Genomic DNA, 16150 nt, shown 5'->3' on the forward strand with positions numbered 1-16150 from the left:
CTGTGTTATAATAAATGAGCAGGAAGATCTTAGAAAAACACGAACATGCCTGCATAAAATGGAATAGTAAAATAAGCAGAACCAAGAGAACATTGTATATAGAACAACAATATTGTTTTAAGAACAATTTTGAGCAATTAAATGATTTTGACTATTCTGACTATCCCAATTAACTTTTGGCAATTCTGTCTCCCAGAATTGTCTCACAGAATTGCCTCACCTCGGGCCAGGTTATCCTCATACTCTCAAGACCAGTCTGCAACAAAACTTACCTGTTTGGTCTGAAAAGGGAAACATCTTAAGGCTTCTTTGTGTTGGGTGGCATCTAGGCCTGACCTTGCCTTCTTGGAATCATCATGGTCCAAATACTTACCAGAAAGACTAGCCAGGAACCACACTGAGCTCCGGGCAGCAGTAAGGCTAGCTCACAAAACAGCACTGGGACCCAAGTGCCAGGTTCTGATTATAGAGTGTGCTGGAAAGGCAGATGTCAAGGATGTGGATGTCAAGATCCTATTACCGGTCAAAGGATATGAACAGACAATTCTCAGATGAAGAAATTGAAACTATTTCTAGTCATATGAAAAGATGTTCCAAGTCATTATTAATCAGAGAAATGCAAATTAAGACAACTCTAAGATACCACTACACACCTATCAGACTGGCTAAGATGACAGGAAAAAATAATGATGAGTGTTGGAGGGGATGCGGGAAAACTGGGACATTGATGCATTGTTGGTGGAGTTGTGAACGAATCCAACCATTCTGGAGAGTAGTTTGGAACTATGCTCAAAAAGTTATCAAACTGTGCATACCCTTTGATCCAGCAGTGTTTCTACTGGGTTTATATCCCAAAGAGATCATAAAGAAGGGAAAGGGACCTGTATGTGCACGGATGTTTGGGCAGCACTCTTTGTAGTGGCTAGAAACTGGAAACTGAGTGGATGCTCATCAGTGGGAGAATGGCTGAATAAATTGTGGTATATGAATATTATGGAATATTATTGTTCGGTAAGAAATGACCAACAGGATGATTTCAGAAAGGCCTGAAGAGACTTACACGAACTGATGCTGCGTGAAATGAGCAGGACCAGGAGATCGTTATATACTTCAACAACAATATTATATGATGACCAGTTCTGATGGACCTGGCCAGCCTCAGCAATGAGATCAACCAAATCATTTCCAATGGAGCAGAAATGAACTGAACCAGCTACACCCAGAGAAAGAACTCTGGGAGATGACTAAAAACCATTACATTGAATTCCCAATCCCTATATTTATGCACACCTGCATTTTTTATTTCCTTCACAAGCTAATTGTACAATATTTCAGAGTCTGATTCTTTTTGTACAGCAAAATAACGGTTTGGTCATGTATACTGATTGTGTATCTAATTTATATTTTAATATATTTAACATCTACTGATCATCCTGCCATCCGGGGGAGGGGGTTGGGAGGTAAGAGGTGAAAAATTGGAACAAGAGGTTTGGCAATTGTTAATGCTGTAAAGTTACCCATACATATAACCTGTAAATAAAAGGCTATTAATTTTTTTTTAAAAAAAAGATCCTATTACCTTGAGTTTCTTAAGAAAAAAGAACTTTCAAAAAACCCCAAAAAACATATTTTACTCGATTCTCAAATTTACCTCTGTCAGGTTAAAAAAAAAAGGGATCTCTAAAAAACTCCATGAGTTTTCAACCAAGGGTCATGATGTTTCTTTGGGGAAAAAATGGAAAAAGGGGGGCGGGGATTGAGGCAAATAGGATTAAGTGACTTGCCTAGGGTCACATAGCTAGTCAATATCTGAAGCCAGATTGGAACTCAGTCTTCCTGACTTCTACGAACTGTACCACTTAGCTACTCTTACTCTATTCTACCAGAAAAAATTAAATCCTGTCTATCTTAGAAGTCTCTAACTCTGTGCAACTCAGAATTTCCCCTTCTAAAGCAAAAACTTTAAACAGATCCCACATAACTCCTTCCCCAGGTATCAGAGGGCAATTCCTGCCAAGGTTGTTGGAAACAAGTATTAACAAAATTATCAAGATACCAGAGGTTATGCAGATGGAGGATTCCTCTCAGCCTTTCTATGGACTTTGGTCAAGAAGATATCAGACCAGTCTCTTTCCATTCCTGGGGCTCCCAAACTTTGCATGAGGAAGTCATTCCTACCAAATCACTCTTCTTTAACTCTGGTGTAAGGAACCCTTAAAGGAAATTATGAGAGGTCCAAACTGTGAAAAGCCCCCACCATAAAATCTCTAAGGTGACTTCCAACTAACAGGCTCCTCCTTGTGTCTTGCTCATGCCTGTGACCCCTCAGGAAAGGTGGAGCTCCTCTGGACTAAATTCTTAATGAAATTGTTTACTCTGTATCCACAATGAAATTCGGTTTGATGTAATAAATCTGCTCTGAATTATACCCCAAGGTCAGCCTCTTCAGACAAAAAAAAAAAAAAAAAAAAAAAAACCCTAAACAAAACAAAACCTAAGTGAACTTTCTCAATGAGATGGACTTTTCCTGCTGGGCCATACCTTCATTTGAATTAGGTAACTATACTAAAGAAAGCGTCATATGAAGCAGCATATTTGCAACAGGAATGAAAGTTGCTTACAGGTATAAAGAAAAGCATAACAGGGTTTTTTTTAAAACAAAAAAAAGTATTAATGGGTAAATCCAGAGCTATTGGAGGAGGATCTCTGGGTACCATTTTCTTTCTGGGGACCTCAGATTATACTTCTCAAGAATCTCTGATGGACTTCCCAAACTCCTACCCAATGAAGATGCTACTTATGGACCACATAAATCACCAGAAAGATAACAATAAAAAACTTAACTCAATCATGTAAACAAAACATAACACAAAAAGCCCATAAACCAGAGGAAAACAAATACCATTTTCTACCCTATCTCCAGGGCCCATAAGGAAAGTATAGCCCCAACAGATACAATTGGGAAGTATATATCTTCAGTTCCCTTTCTTGATTTCTCTGGTCTCCTTGTTTGACGATGGATGTAAGAAAAGGGCTGGGAGCATTTTCCCTTCTGTGTTGTGTGTCCTTAGTGTCAGATGGCAGACGCGATCCCTGGGACTTGGGAATTCAACAAATGATGACTTAGATCCAGGATTACAGGCAGGGTCAGTCAGTTGGGCAGAGAACTCCTCCCAGAAGCCATGGTGCCTGGGCCTGAAGACTGAGTAATATTTTTGACTTGAAACTGGGACTGTGCTCTACAGGAGCCAAGTTAAGCTATGGACATCCCAGAAATTAAGATGGGATGGAGATTAAACACCAACATGCTAGGGCAGTAAATATGGATGTTTGTGATTCTTCTGAACAAAACATTTCTGTGTAAAAGCTAATCCAACTGAATTTGGCTAAATGAAACTGGGGTACATGGGATCTGTATTCCCTTCCACTTGGGGAAACACCATCTACTGATAAAGCTGGAGCCATCTGCAGAGATCCTAGACCAAGCTCCTCAAGAGTACAGAAGAACCCCCAGGGAGGGGTGAATAGCAACCTCCCTGGCCAGGGTGCGTGTTGTGTTTAACAAATAAGCACAATGTGCTTTTTACAACAATGACAAAGGCATAAGTGAAGTGACTGGGCAAAACAAAGAAAACAAAATACATAATGCTAATAATATAAACAAAGAATATATTCAAGTAAGGCTAAGCATTGTGCACGTATAATGACCAGTCAACTCCAGAAGAGGGGTAAAAATCCCCTATTTCAGGGAAAGGAGTCCTACCAAATTCCTTTTAAGACACAGATATGGTGCTGATAGCTAAACCAGGTAGGGTGAAAACAGACAAAGAAAATTATAGACCAATTTCCCTAATGAATATTGATGCAAAAATCTTAAATAAAATATCAGCAAAGAGATTGCAGAAAATCATCCCCAGGTTAATACATCATGACCAAGAAGGATTTATAACAGGAATGCAGGCCTGGTTCAATATTAGGAAACCTATTAGCATAATTGATTATATCAATAAACAAACTAACAAAAATCATATGATTATCTCAATAGATACAGAAAAAGCATCTGATAAAATCCAACACCCATTCCTATTAAAAACACTAGAGAGTATAAGAATAAATGGCTTTTCCTTAGAATGATTGGTAGCATCTATTTAAAACCATCAGCAAGCATCACATGTAATGGGGACAAACTAGAACCATTCCCCATAAGATCAGAAGTGAAACAAGGTTGCCCACTATCACCATTATTATTTAATATTGTATTAGAAATATTAGCTTTGCCAATAAGAGAAGAAAAAGAGATAAGAGGAATTAGAGTAGGTAATGAGGAAACCAAACTACCACTCTTTGCAGATGATATGATGGTGTATTTAGAGAACCGTAGAGAATCAACTAAAAAACTACTAGAAACCATTCGCAACTTTAGCAAAGTTGCAGGATAAAAAATAAATCCACATAAATCATCAGCATTTTTATATATTATCAACAAAATTCAGCAGCAAGAGATATGAAAAGCAATTACATTCAAATTAACTGTCAATATTACAAAATCTTTGGGAATCTATCTGCCAAGGGAAAGTCAGGAACTCTATGAGCAAAACTATAAAACACTTCCCACACAAAAAAAGTCAGATCTAAACAACTGGAAAAAATATCAAGTGCTCTTGGCTAGGTCAAGCGAATATAATAAAGATGACAATACTACCTAACCAGATCTATTTATTTAATGCTATACCAATCGAACTCCCAAGAACCTATTTTACTGCCCTAGAAAAAATAAAAACAAAATTCATCTGGGAAGAACAAAAGGTCAAGAATTTCAAGGGAATTAATGAAAAAAAAAAAAAACATGCAAATGAAGGCGGCCTAGTTGTGCCAGACTTAAAACTATATTATAAAGCAGCAGTCACCAAAACCATTTGGTACCGGCTAAGAAACAGAGTAGTTGATCAATAGAATAGGTTAGGTTCATAGGACAACATGTATAACATATATTGGATTGCTTGCCATCCAGGGGAGGGGGTGGGGGAAGGAGGGGAAAATTTGAAACAAAAGACTATTCAAGGTCAATGTTGAAAAATTATCTGTGCATATATTTTGAAAATAAAAAGCTTTAAAAATTAAATTGTTTTTAAAAATTTAAAGAATGAAATAAAATGAAATGAAAATAAAAAAGAAAGAAAATCCCCTATTTCCTGTGATGGACAAGTTGGGAGGAGGAAGCTTATAAAGATTATATGTAGCTTCACCTCTGAGTTGTGGTTTTCTTTTCCTCTGACACCAGAGTGGGTCCCTTGGGGGCAAGGTGTATCTGGAAATGGTTGGAGGTGAAAGCAAAAGGCATTGCTAAAATTTTAAATAAAAAAATAATAAATAAAATAAAATTTTAAAGAAAAAACCCAGAGAATTCAAGGCTTAAATTTCTACTTTGTGGGTACCAAGAAATAGGATTTTCTTGTCCAGATGCATCATTAGCTCTCCCTTCACAAAGCCAACCCTTAGTAAACACCAATCCAGGAAAAGCAATTCTCTTTTATCTCTCAGTCTTCCAGCCATCAGCCTTAGCCTAAAAGGCCCTGAATGCAGACTCAACAAGTGTACTTAACTGAGAAAGGTTCCATTTCCAGACAACCCTCTGTGCCTGCACTGCCAAATTGCTGGAAGAGGTAACACATTCATTGATTGCAGCTGCAGGGGATAGAGGCTGGAGGTCCAGAAGAGCACTCACCCATAATGTCAATCAAACTGCCCCTGCTTTCTAAGACTTGAGACATTGATCATCACTCCTGGTTTCTGGCTATAACCAAAGCCTTAAAACAAGACAGGTGAAACAACTGGAAAAAAACTTTTTCTTCAGTTTAGCAGAAGAGAGAGGGGGGAAAAACTCCTGAACTTTCTGGCATCCTGGACAAAGCTCAAAGTCATCAAGTTGTCTTTAAGCTTTTATTAAGCACCTATCAAGTGCCAGACACTGTGCTAAGTATCAAGAATACAAAGAGAGGCAAAAGTAATGCGGGTTACAGCCCCATCTGTAACTCTGATCCAAGGGCTCGAGACCATCGTTTCCTAATGAAAGGGGAAGGGACTACAAGCTCCGGGAATTCATAAATCTAGAGCAAATCTCTATCAATGAAGGTCAACACCTAAAAACAGAGAAGTAACATGCCTTACCCAGGGTCACACAGTCAGTGTGTGTCAGAGGGAGGACTTGTATCAATGTTTTCAGGCTAGCTTTTTAACTTTTACAGACTAAGAAGCTCCTATATATTGAACCATGTTTTAACACACAACCACCACAGGAGGACCCATGGACATTAGGACAGCTAGGTGGTATTTCAGTGGATAGAGATCTGGACCTGGAGACAGGAAGACTCCTTCTCTTGAGTTCAAACCTGGCCTCAGACACTTGCCAGCTGTATGACCCTGGACGAGTCACTTATCCCTGCTCAACTCAGTTTTCTCAATTATAAAAAGCATTAGAGATTGAAACAGCAAACCGTTCCATCGTCTCTGCTAAGAAAACCCAGACTGTGGTCACGAAGAGTCAGACACAGCTGAAAGACAATGGAACAGAAACAAAGAGTGGTCACCACTCAAATAAAGCATTTCACTTGTGTCAGATATTATAGAGATACAGTGTCACCATAGTGGTTACAACACAGAACATGGCATCAGGACCATGTGGCTTTAGATCCTGCCTCTTTAGGCACTTACAGCTATGGGACCCTGTGAAGGTCAGGTACCTTCAGGGACTTTCACTTTCTTTGTCTGGAAAAATGTACAAAGTGTCACCTATAGTAACTTCCCCTTATGACTACTGGCAACAGTAATAGAGATCATGGATGCAGAGCACACTGACAACTTGCAAGGGCCCTAGAAATGTCAGTCATATTGCTACAGTCACTTAGCACCATGGGATTTCTTTGAACACTATACTTTTTTTTTTTTCTGGAAGCTGAACAAACCCTTCTACTTATCTGTAGATGCTTACTGCCTAGGTAGATTTGGGCTAAATGTACACGGCATCGATTTCTGATTAGTCATGTAAAAAGATCAGTGGGCTTTATTTTCAGCTCTGCCACTTTTGCCCTGCGTGACCTGTGGGCCAAATCACTGAACTTCCCTAGGCACTGTCAAATGAGGGGATCTGACCAGATGGCTTCTACCATCCCTTCTAGCTCCACACGTATAATCCTATAAAGGGCAAGCTTTTGATCTAAAAAAGAATATATTTATATGGAATAGTTATTCCCATTGATAATAAACTATGTAATTATATCATTTCAAATAAAATTTCAAAATTTCAAATAAATTTCAATATTTCAAATAAATTTCAAATTTCAAATTCAAATTTCAAATAAATTTCAAATTTCAAATAAAAGAATTCATATCTATGACTTTTCATTTTGTCAGGAGAGGGATCTCCATAAATCCCTGTCGGAAGGGATGGTGAGCTGTCCAACGATCGGGACCCAAACCATGTCAGGTGGAAGGGAGGCTGTGCAAGTTCGTGGAAAGAGGATCAATTTTCAAGTCAGAGAACTTGGCTCCAAGTGTATCCAATACCACTTGGAAACACCCTGGACGTGTCACTTCCTTTCTGCGTCTCAGCTGCCACTTGTATAAAACACGGAGGCTCTCCCAGCTGACATAGGGTCCTTTTCAATTCAAGGTCTACAACTCAAGGAGTCTAGAATACAGGTAAAAGGAATCACCCCCGCTCTTTTGGAGAAGACTGCTCCAGTCTCAGAGAGGAAAAGTTTCACGTCCATTGAATTCTATTTCAATTAGTGCCAAGAATGTGACCGGCAGTATAAAACCAGTGAAGCAATAAGGAGGCTCCCTTAGGGAGGTCCAGGTATAGTTGGCTCTTGCCCAAGACCACACATATCTTGTGGCCAGTCAAAAAGAGTAACAAGAAACCGATCCTTCTCCTTTCGGTCCACAGTCTTCTATCTCACTTGGTATGGTAATCAATAAGGAAGGAAAAAGGCTCTAAGAGCCATCCCCGTCTGACAAGAGACCCAGTCTTCCCTTGGGAGCCCCAACCGCCCAGTTCGAGACAAGGGAATTCCTTTTAGTAATTAACTTTTCCAAATTCTGGTACTAGGCTTAACTTATGTGACACAGCTAAAGTGGGAATAGAAGAGAGGACCACCAAATCTCTGGCAAGGCCCATAACCTTCTCTATCTGCGCTGTCCTTTCACAGAAGCAATGCATTAAAAAACAAAACAAAAAAAAAAGGACCAGCTGAATTCATATTTCTTTAAATTGATTGTCTTTATAATCTTCATTGTAAAGCCACCCTTTATAATTCTGAAGGTCAGGATTTTTAGCAGGGAGGGCGTAGGAGCCACAGAGTCAAGGTTCAAGTCACATTTGCTACACAAATACACTGCATGACCTTGAATTAGTTTCTTCAACTCGTAACATCCTCTAACAGTAAAAGTTGGAGAGAGGCGGTGCTTGGTGGCATCAGCATAGGGAGTTGCCTACACTGGCCCACTCTTATCTGGTCCGAAAAGCGAGAACAAGTCGTGAGGGATACGAGCAGAGCAGAGCAACTCTCTAGCAACTCTCAACATGGCAAATGGTAAGACATACTGGGTCTCGGGCCCCTTCTCTTTTTCTATAAGCCAGAATCATTCACCCCAACCTCGAGTTGGGCTTCGGAGGTAAGTCTGACGCCAGCTTGGGGACCTGACCGCTAGGCAGCCAGCTTGGGGACCTGACCTCTAGGACTTAGATAGCCGAGGGGGAGCACTAGGCCTGATCTTGGCTCTTTCTTGCCACCTGTGTGACCAAGGTTTTCACAGGCTGTTATGAGGGAGATGGCGCACATGATTCCTACATATGGTTCACCTAGATAAAGTTTTACTGATGCCTTTACTGCACTGTAGCTGTTTGTTCATTCATTCATCTAACAAATATAGAACGGGCACTTTGGTCCTGTGAGGTGCTGAGGTCTGGGCAGTAAGCCAGCAGCCTGTATCACCCTTGCGAGCTAGCTGAAATGGCACACAGACAGCAAAATGCCTTTAGACAGGTAGGAAGGTAGCAAGGAAGGAAGGGGAAAGGCAGGGAGGAGGAGAAGGAAGAAGGAAAGCAGCAGAGGGAGGGGGGAGGAGAAGGAAGACTGAGGCAGGAGAGGGAGGAGGAGGAGGAAGAGGGGCAGCAGGAAAAGGAAGAGGAAAAGCAGGACAAGAAAAGGAAAGGTGAACCGGGAGGGGGTTAGGGAGAGGGAAAGGAAAGGTGGGAGCAAGAGAGGAAGGGGGAAGGCAGGATAGGGAGGTGGCAAGGAGGAGGAAGAGGAAGATGGGAAGCAGGAGAGGGAGGGGGGAAGAAGAGGGAAAGCAGGGGAGGGAGGGGAAAAGGGAATGAAAGGTAAAGCAGGAGAGAGAGGGGGAAGGGGAAAGAAAGGTGAAGCAGGAGAGGGAGGGGGGGGGGAAGGAAGGATGAAACAAGAGAGGGAGGAGGAGGAGAAGGAGGAGGAGGAAGAGGGAAAGCAGGAAAGAAGAAGAGGAAAAGCAGGAGAAGGAAGAGGAAAGGTGAAACAGGAGAGGGAGGGGGAAGAGAGGGAGGGGGAAAGGAGAGAGAAAGCAGGAGAGGGAGGGGGGAAGGAAGAGGGAAAGCAGAAGAGGGAGGGGCAAGGAGAGGGAAGGCTAAAGCAGGAGAGGGAGGAGGAGTAGAGGGAGGAGTAGAGGGTGGAGGAAGAGGGAAAGCAGGAAAAGGAAGAGGAAACACAGAAGGAAGAGGAAACGCAGGAGAAGGAAGAAGAAAGGTGAAGCAGTGGAGGGTGGGGGGAAGGGAAAGGGAAAGCAGGAGAGGGAGGGGGAAGGGGGGATCAGGAGGAGGGGAGAAGAAAGAGGGAAAGCAGGAGAGGGAGGGGGAAGGGGGAAGAAAGAGAAAAAGCAGCAGAGGGAGGGGGGAAGGAAGAGGGAATGCAGGAGAGGGAGGTGGGAAGGGGGGGGGTAGCAAAAGAAGGGGGAAGAAGATGGGAAACAGGAGGAGAAGGGGAGGAGGAAGGAGGAGAGGAGAAATATGGCTGAAAAATAGGTTTAGCCCCGATTATTAAGAGCCTTTAATGTGAGGATTTTTTTTTTTAAGACAACAGGGAGAAGTCACAGGAGGGGAGGTAAAGGGGGGGAGTCCAAGTGAATGCAGTGGGTCGTTAAGAGGATAATTGAGAAAAACTGGCCGACTCACTGTTCCCCAAGATGCTGGGCCCTGTGCCTTTTCTCAGATAGTCCCCCATCCCGGGTGTATGTACCCCACCCCCACCCCCCATTTTCCCTGGTCCAGTTCCTGCCTTCCAGGCACCCGCAGCTGGGGAGCCGCCTCGGTGGGGGGTCTTTCTCAATTGGTGGCAGCAGGTGAGCAGGGGTGGGGATTCGTCCCGGAGGGAGGCATCCTTGGGCACCCACACAGGTGCATCGCCATAAGAGCCCCTCCTCCGGCCCGGCCCGGCCAAGACAAAAACCCTCGTCGCGAGTGCGCAGGCAGGCTAAGCCCTCTGACCTCTCGGGGGTCTCTGGCTCCACCCCCAGCACCTCGAAATCAACCACCCAACACCACTGAGCATACAGTAAGAGATTAAGCAATGTCTCTCTACTTCATGGAAGGGAATTAAATTATTTTAAAGACGGGATGGGGAGGGGCAGTATAGAAAAGGTGATTTATAGAGGGAAGAACACATCAGCAGGAGGTGAATCATGGTGGGGGGGGGGAAAGAAATGTATAATGTAGGCGCATGCGCAATGCGCTGGCTGTTAATGGACGGGGGTGGAGGGGGTGGGGAGCATCTATGGTCTGAGGGAGAACAGAAGGGTGGGGAACCTGCAGCGCAGTAATCCTGGCGCATGCGCAATGTTTTTCCTTTACCGGCAGCAATGGCGATGAAGAGCCATAGGGACAGCTGAGGGGAGGCGGCGGGGGGGGGGGGAGAAGCAAGGAGAACGCATGCGCAAAGTCCTAGTCTTTACCTGAAGCAACACCCAGGAAGAGCCATATGGGGAGATGAATGGGGGGGAGGGGGGGGAAAGCTAGCAGGGCGCATGCGTAATATTCCCATCCTGGCCTTTACCTAGTCATGAAGAGCCATAGAGGGAGCTGAATGGGGTGGGGAAAGAAGGGGGGTGGTGGAAAAATTTAAAAAAAAAAAAAGGGCCCAGAGAAGGCGCATGCGCGTGGTCCTGGCTGTTACCTGGAGCAACACTCATCAACATCTATGGGGGCAGCAGAATCTCGGGGTGGGGGGAGGGGGCAATGAGAGCGCATGCGTAATGTCCGGCAGTTACCTGGAGCAAAAGCCATCGAGAGCCTTAGAGAGAACAGAAACTTGGGGGAGGGGAAGGAGCAAGAAAAGCGCATGCTCTTTGCACCGGCTGTTACCAGGAGCAACAGCCATCAACATCCATAGAGGGGGCAGAAAGGGGGATGGGAACGCATGCGCCTTGAGCTGTTACCTGGAGCAACTACCATCAACGTAGTGGGAGTTAAATCTCAGGGTGAGGGGGGGAGGGGAGCAATGACGGCGCATGCGCAGCGCCATCAGGTTGGGTTTGAAATGAAGGATATGCACGTGCCTGATGCACGTGCATTAGCAGGGGCAGCAGCCATTGGTTGGAGCTGAGAGTGCCGGTGGCCCTACGTTCCATCTCGAGGGCCAGATAGTGGATGGGAAGCTTCACTTGTTGAGAGAACTGACTGGCGTGCGCTACAGCTGAAGCGGAGCTTCGTGATCCTGTGGGCAGCTGCTTCCGGTAAATCTGGTCCAACTTGGCACCTAATTAATTCCATATTGCCCCAGACTTTGGAGGGTGGCGGTCACCTGGGCCCAAGGCGGGACCACCGGGAGAAGGGCCGGAAGGGGGGCGTCGGCGGCGCCCGGGCTGTGCGTGCCAGCGGCAGCGGAGGCGGGAGAGGTGGGCGGAGGCTCCGGGCCCCTACGGGAGAGATGGCGCCAAAGAAAGACCCCAAGAAGCGCCCCAGGAAGCCCCAGTTTGAGGTCGGGGAGCGGGTGTTGTGTTTCCGAGGGCCCCTGCTTTACGAGGCGGAGTGTGTGAAAGTGTCAGTTAAGTACAGGAAGGTCAAGTACCTCGTCCACTACCCGGGTGGCAACGAGAAGGGTGCCGTGCGCACCCGGCTCTCCGAAAAGCTGGCCAAGATGGAGGCCCGCGAGGCGGAAAAGGCCCAGGAGGCTGACAAGGCCCAGGAGGCTGACAAGGCTCAGGAGGCAGAAAAGGTCCCAGAGGCGGAAAAGGCGCAGGAGGCGGAGAAGCCCGGTAAGGCCCTTAAGTCCCACAAAGGCCGGAAGCCCCGCAGTGAGGCTTCAGAGTCGGGGGTGGCCCATAAGTCCCCTAAGGCTGGCGAAACCAGTAAGGCGGGGGAAGCCGGTAATGTTGGGGAGCCCAGGGAAACCAGTGAGCCCAGTGAAGACCCTGAGGCAGAGGCAGAGGAGCCTAAGCCCAAAGGCAAGGGCAAGGGCAAGGGCAAGGGCAAGGGCAAAGGCAAAGCCAGTGCCAGCGCCAGCGCCAGCGCCGCTCCCTGTCCGGTCGGAGATGGCGATGCCGATTACAAGGAGGATTACTGCCCTACTGCTGGCTGGGATGACGAGTGGGTCCCTGAGAGCAGAATACTTAAGTATTCCGAGACCAATCTGCAGAAACAGAGAGAACTTCTCAACAGCAATGAGGAGTTATCTGCAGATGAAAAGGTGGGAGAGGGCCCGGCCCCTGGGGCAAAGAAGGCCGCGGAGCCCAAGACCCCAAGCTCAGAGCCCAAGACCCCAAGTTCCGAGTCTAAGACTGCGACCTCGGAGTCGGAGTCGGAGAGTCAGCAGTCCGAGGGGCAGCAGGAAAAGACCGTCGACAAAGAAGAAGCCTCCACGGTGGCAGGGCCTTCGGGGTCTTCAGTTAAAAAGAAGGAAAAGAAAATGGCTGAAACCGGAGAAGGGAGCAGTTCCAGTGAAACATCAACTCCGTCTCGACCCCAGCATTCAAAGAGGAGAGCCCGGGTGTACTACGAAGTGGAAAGGCGTTATGTGAAAAAAACCGACATTAAAGTGAACATTCCCAATGAACTGAAGCCGTGGCTGGTGGAGGATCGGGAGCTGGTGGTCGGGCAGAAGCAGCTGTTTCACCTGCCGGCCAAGAAGAACATAGATTCCATTCTGGATGACTATGAGGAGTATGAAAGATCCCAAGGAAATGTGGCCAAATCGTATGCGGTCACAGAAGTGGTGGCAGGGATCAAAGCTTATTTCAATGCAATGTTGGGCCCTCAGCTGTTGTATGATTTTGAGAGGCCCCAGTATACCGAGATCTTAGCTGGTGATCCTGATGCTTCTGTGTCCCAAATTTATGGAGCATCCCATCTCCTTCGATTATTTGTCAAAATTGGAGATATGCTGTCCTATACAGCACTGGATGACCAGAGCGTGGCATTATTGTTAAATCACCTTCATGATTTCCTAAAATATTTGGCAAATCATGCAGAAGCTCTGTTCACTCCCAGTGATTATGAGGTTGCTCCCCCTGAGTATTTACAAAAAGTTGCCTAAGAGTCTGATGCTATTTGTTATATTTTGATCTCAGTGAACATAAATGTTATATTATTAGTTTGTTCTCTTTACAAGAAAAAAAAAAGCTTAATTTATTCAATGTTTAATCTAATTTATGTTTGTTAAGTATTTGTTCTGTTAAAAACATAAAAAGGGTAACGTTCCAGTCCCTTCTGTAATTTTAGAGGTTCTGTTCCAGTCTATGTAATAGTGACCTGTGTAGAATGTTTCACTGTGTAGTTAACAAAGCTGCTTGTATTCTGATGGTTACATCTTTTGACATTTTTATGATCTGTTTAAATGGGAAGTGACAAAACATCTTGATTCCTAGTGCCAAAGTTTAAGTCATTGCATATGGTTAAGAATTCATTAATTTATGCTATTTTCCTGTTACCTTCTTTATTTTTAATCTTTAAATTTGACTGTGATTGTTGAAAAACAGTATTTTTTGTTAAAGTTTTTGTATTTTGCTTCTGATGCACATAACAGCAGAAAAAAATGCATTATTGTATATCTGGTTTTCTGAGAAAGTATACCTTTTAGGAACTGTTTTAAAGACTTAAATATATCTATTTTCATTTTAAAAACCACAATATGTGTGTGTGTGTGTGTTTATTTAAAAAACAACAATAGAGCCAGGACAGAGAGCAGTAAGTGACAGACACAGCCACCTGGGATTTCTGATCCAGCACATAACAAGGCATACGAGAGCCTTTCCAGAAGCCGGTCAGCTCTGCTTTAACTTCAGACTGACACAGGCAGCTTCTTTCCCTGATGCTGTGGCTTATGCAGTTTTACAGTCTGGAGTACAAAGGTGGGGGTGGGGGTGGGGGTGAGGGGTGGGGGTGGGAGTGGGGGTGGGGGGGTGCACAAATATACCAATCTAGAATACTCTGTAATAGAATAGTAGTAGCAGTCTGGAGCACACTCATTCTGAGTAAGCTAGCTCAGAATACACACAGGAATTAGGAGAATTGCGTTAGTGTTCAAGAATTGTACTAAATTAACTTATCACTTAATTGAGGTTTTTTTGTCCATATGTTCTCTCTCCTCCCTCTTTGGGAAGGAGCCTAGCCTAGCCAAACTGCATCAGTCTGCCCCCAGACTGATAATCAGTGTGGCCACTAAGAGCCCTTTAAGTGTACTGCATCATTTATTAAACAGGCTCTTTAATCTCACAAACTAGCATTAAGCAATATTAATATAGCAACTCATAATAAAATAGAAAATGGAAGCACAGAGTATATGCAGAGACATTAACAGAGCACTGCTTTTGGTGTATCCCAGGAATGATTTCTTCCAGACGCCAACCTTTAAAGCTGCTCTCCAAACACTGAATGAAAGAGAAAAAAAAAACAGAACAACAACAACAAAAAAACAACAACCATTAAGTATTTACTGTTTTACGAATACTGTCCTAGGTTCACGGGGATCCAAATGCAAAACACGGAGTTCCTGCCATTTAGGAGCTAGCCTGTTAATGGGGAAGAAACAGATATAATGGAGCAGTAGACAAGGGAGGGGATTTTGGTCTGGAAAGTCACAAGAACGGTGAAGAGACTCATCAAGAAATGGCAACGTGTCCTTTCCAGATCTAATAATGATACTGATTTGATAACTTTTCAGAAGGAAGGGTGGGGGGAAGGGACAGGCTCCGATTCCTGATGGGCAGAAAGCAAGATACCTGGGGTGGACAGACATGAAACATGATCTGGATCTCAAGACAGTGGATTAGGTAAGTTGGCACTCGGCAATTAATCCAAACTAGTCTCATTGGTCATAATTCTCCATTTCTGCCACTGACTGTTAAGAACTGCCTTATTATCATATAGCTTGCCTTCTCAGTGGCAGAGGGGAGAAGCTGGAGGGAGGAGGAGAATTTGGAACTCCCCAGTCCCTGCAAAAACAACAACAACAACGTTTTCAAATGAGAACAGTCTCGTATCTTTAGGCAGACAGTGATTTCATCTAAGGAAAAAAGGGCTGCCTCCCGCCGGCCGGTTCATCACAGAAAGGCAGGTATCTAGTCTTTTATGACCTGCATTCGTGCTGTGACCAAACAACCCGAATTCCAGAGCCAAAGGTTTAATAATTACTGGCATCTGTACATTCTACTGGGTGGGTGGGGGAGGGGCAAGGAATACAATCTCTAAACAGAAAAGTCAATTCTAGATAATTTGAGGAATTAGGAGAAATCTGGGCATACATCAGTGAGGAGGTGGCAGCTGAGCTGGGCTGAACCTGGAAGGAAGGTCATGAATCTGAGAGGTAAAGGTGAGCAAGGAATGCATTAAAGCCATGGATTTGTGGCAAAATAGGCAGGAGCTAATTCAGGAAGCAGCTAGTAGTCCAGCTTGGTTGGAACTGCCCGAGAGCATGAATATGAAAATGGGAGAATAGTACAAAATAAATCTATACACGAGTGAGTCGGATTTTAGGAGGTCTTTGGTGCCAGACTGAGAACTGCATTTTGTCTTAGTAGCAAGAGGGAGCCACTGACGGGTTTTGAGCAAGGGAATGACTGAATTAAATTTGCGTCTTATGCAGATGATTATTTTGGTCCCCATTTGGAAGCTAGACTGGAAAAGGAA

At 44.5% G+C, this 16150-nt stretch overlaps 1 pseudogene; it reads left to right on the plus strand.

Annotated features, from left to right (window-relative positions):
* Positions 1-8445: 8445 nt before the first annotated feature.
* On the plus strand, positions 8446-14152 carry LOC100916943 (annotated as a pseudogene).
* Positions 14153-16150: the final 1998 nt, after the last annotated feature.

This window comes from Sarcophilus harrisii, chromosome X, assembly GCF_902635505.1.
Source record: "Sarcophilus harrisii chromosome X, mSarHar1.11, whole genome shotgun sequence".
Classification (NCBI taxonomy): domain Eukaryota; kingdom Metazoa; phylum Chordata; class Mammalia; order Dasyuromorphia; family Dasyuridae; genus Sarcophilus; species Sarcophilus harrisii.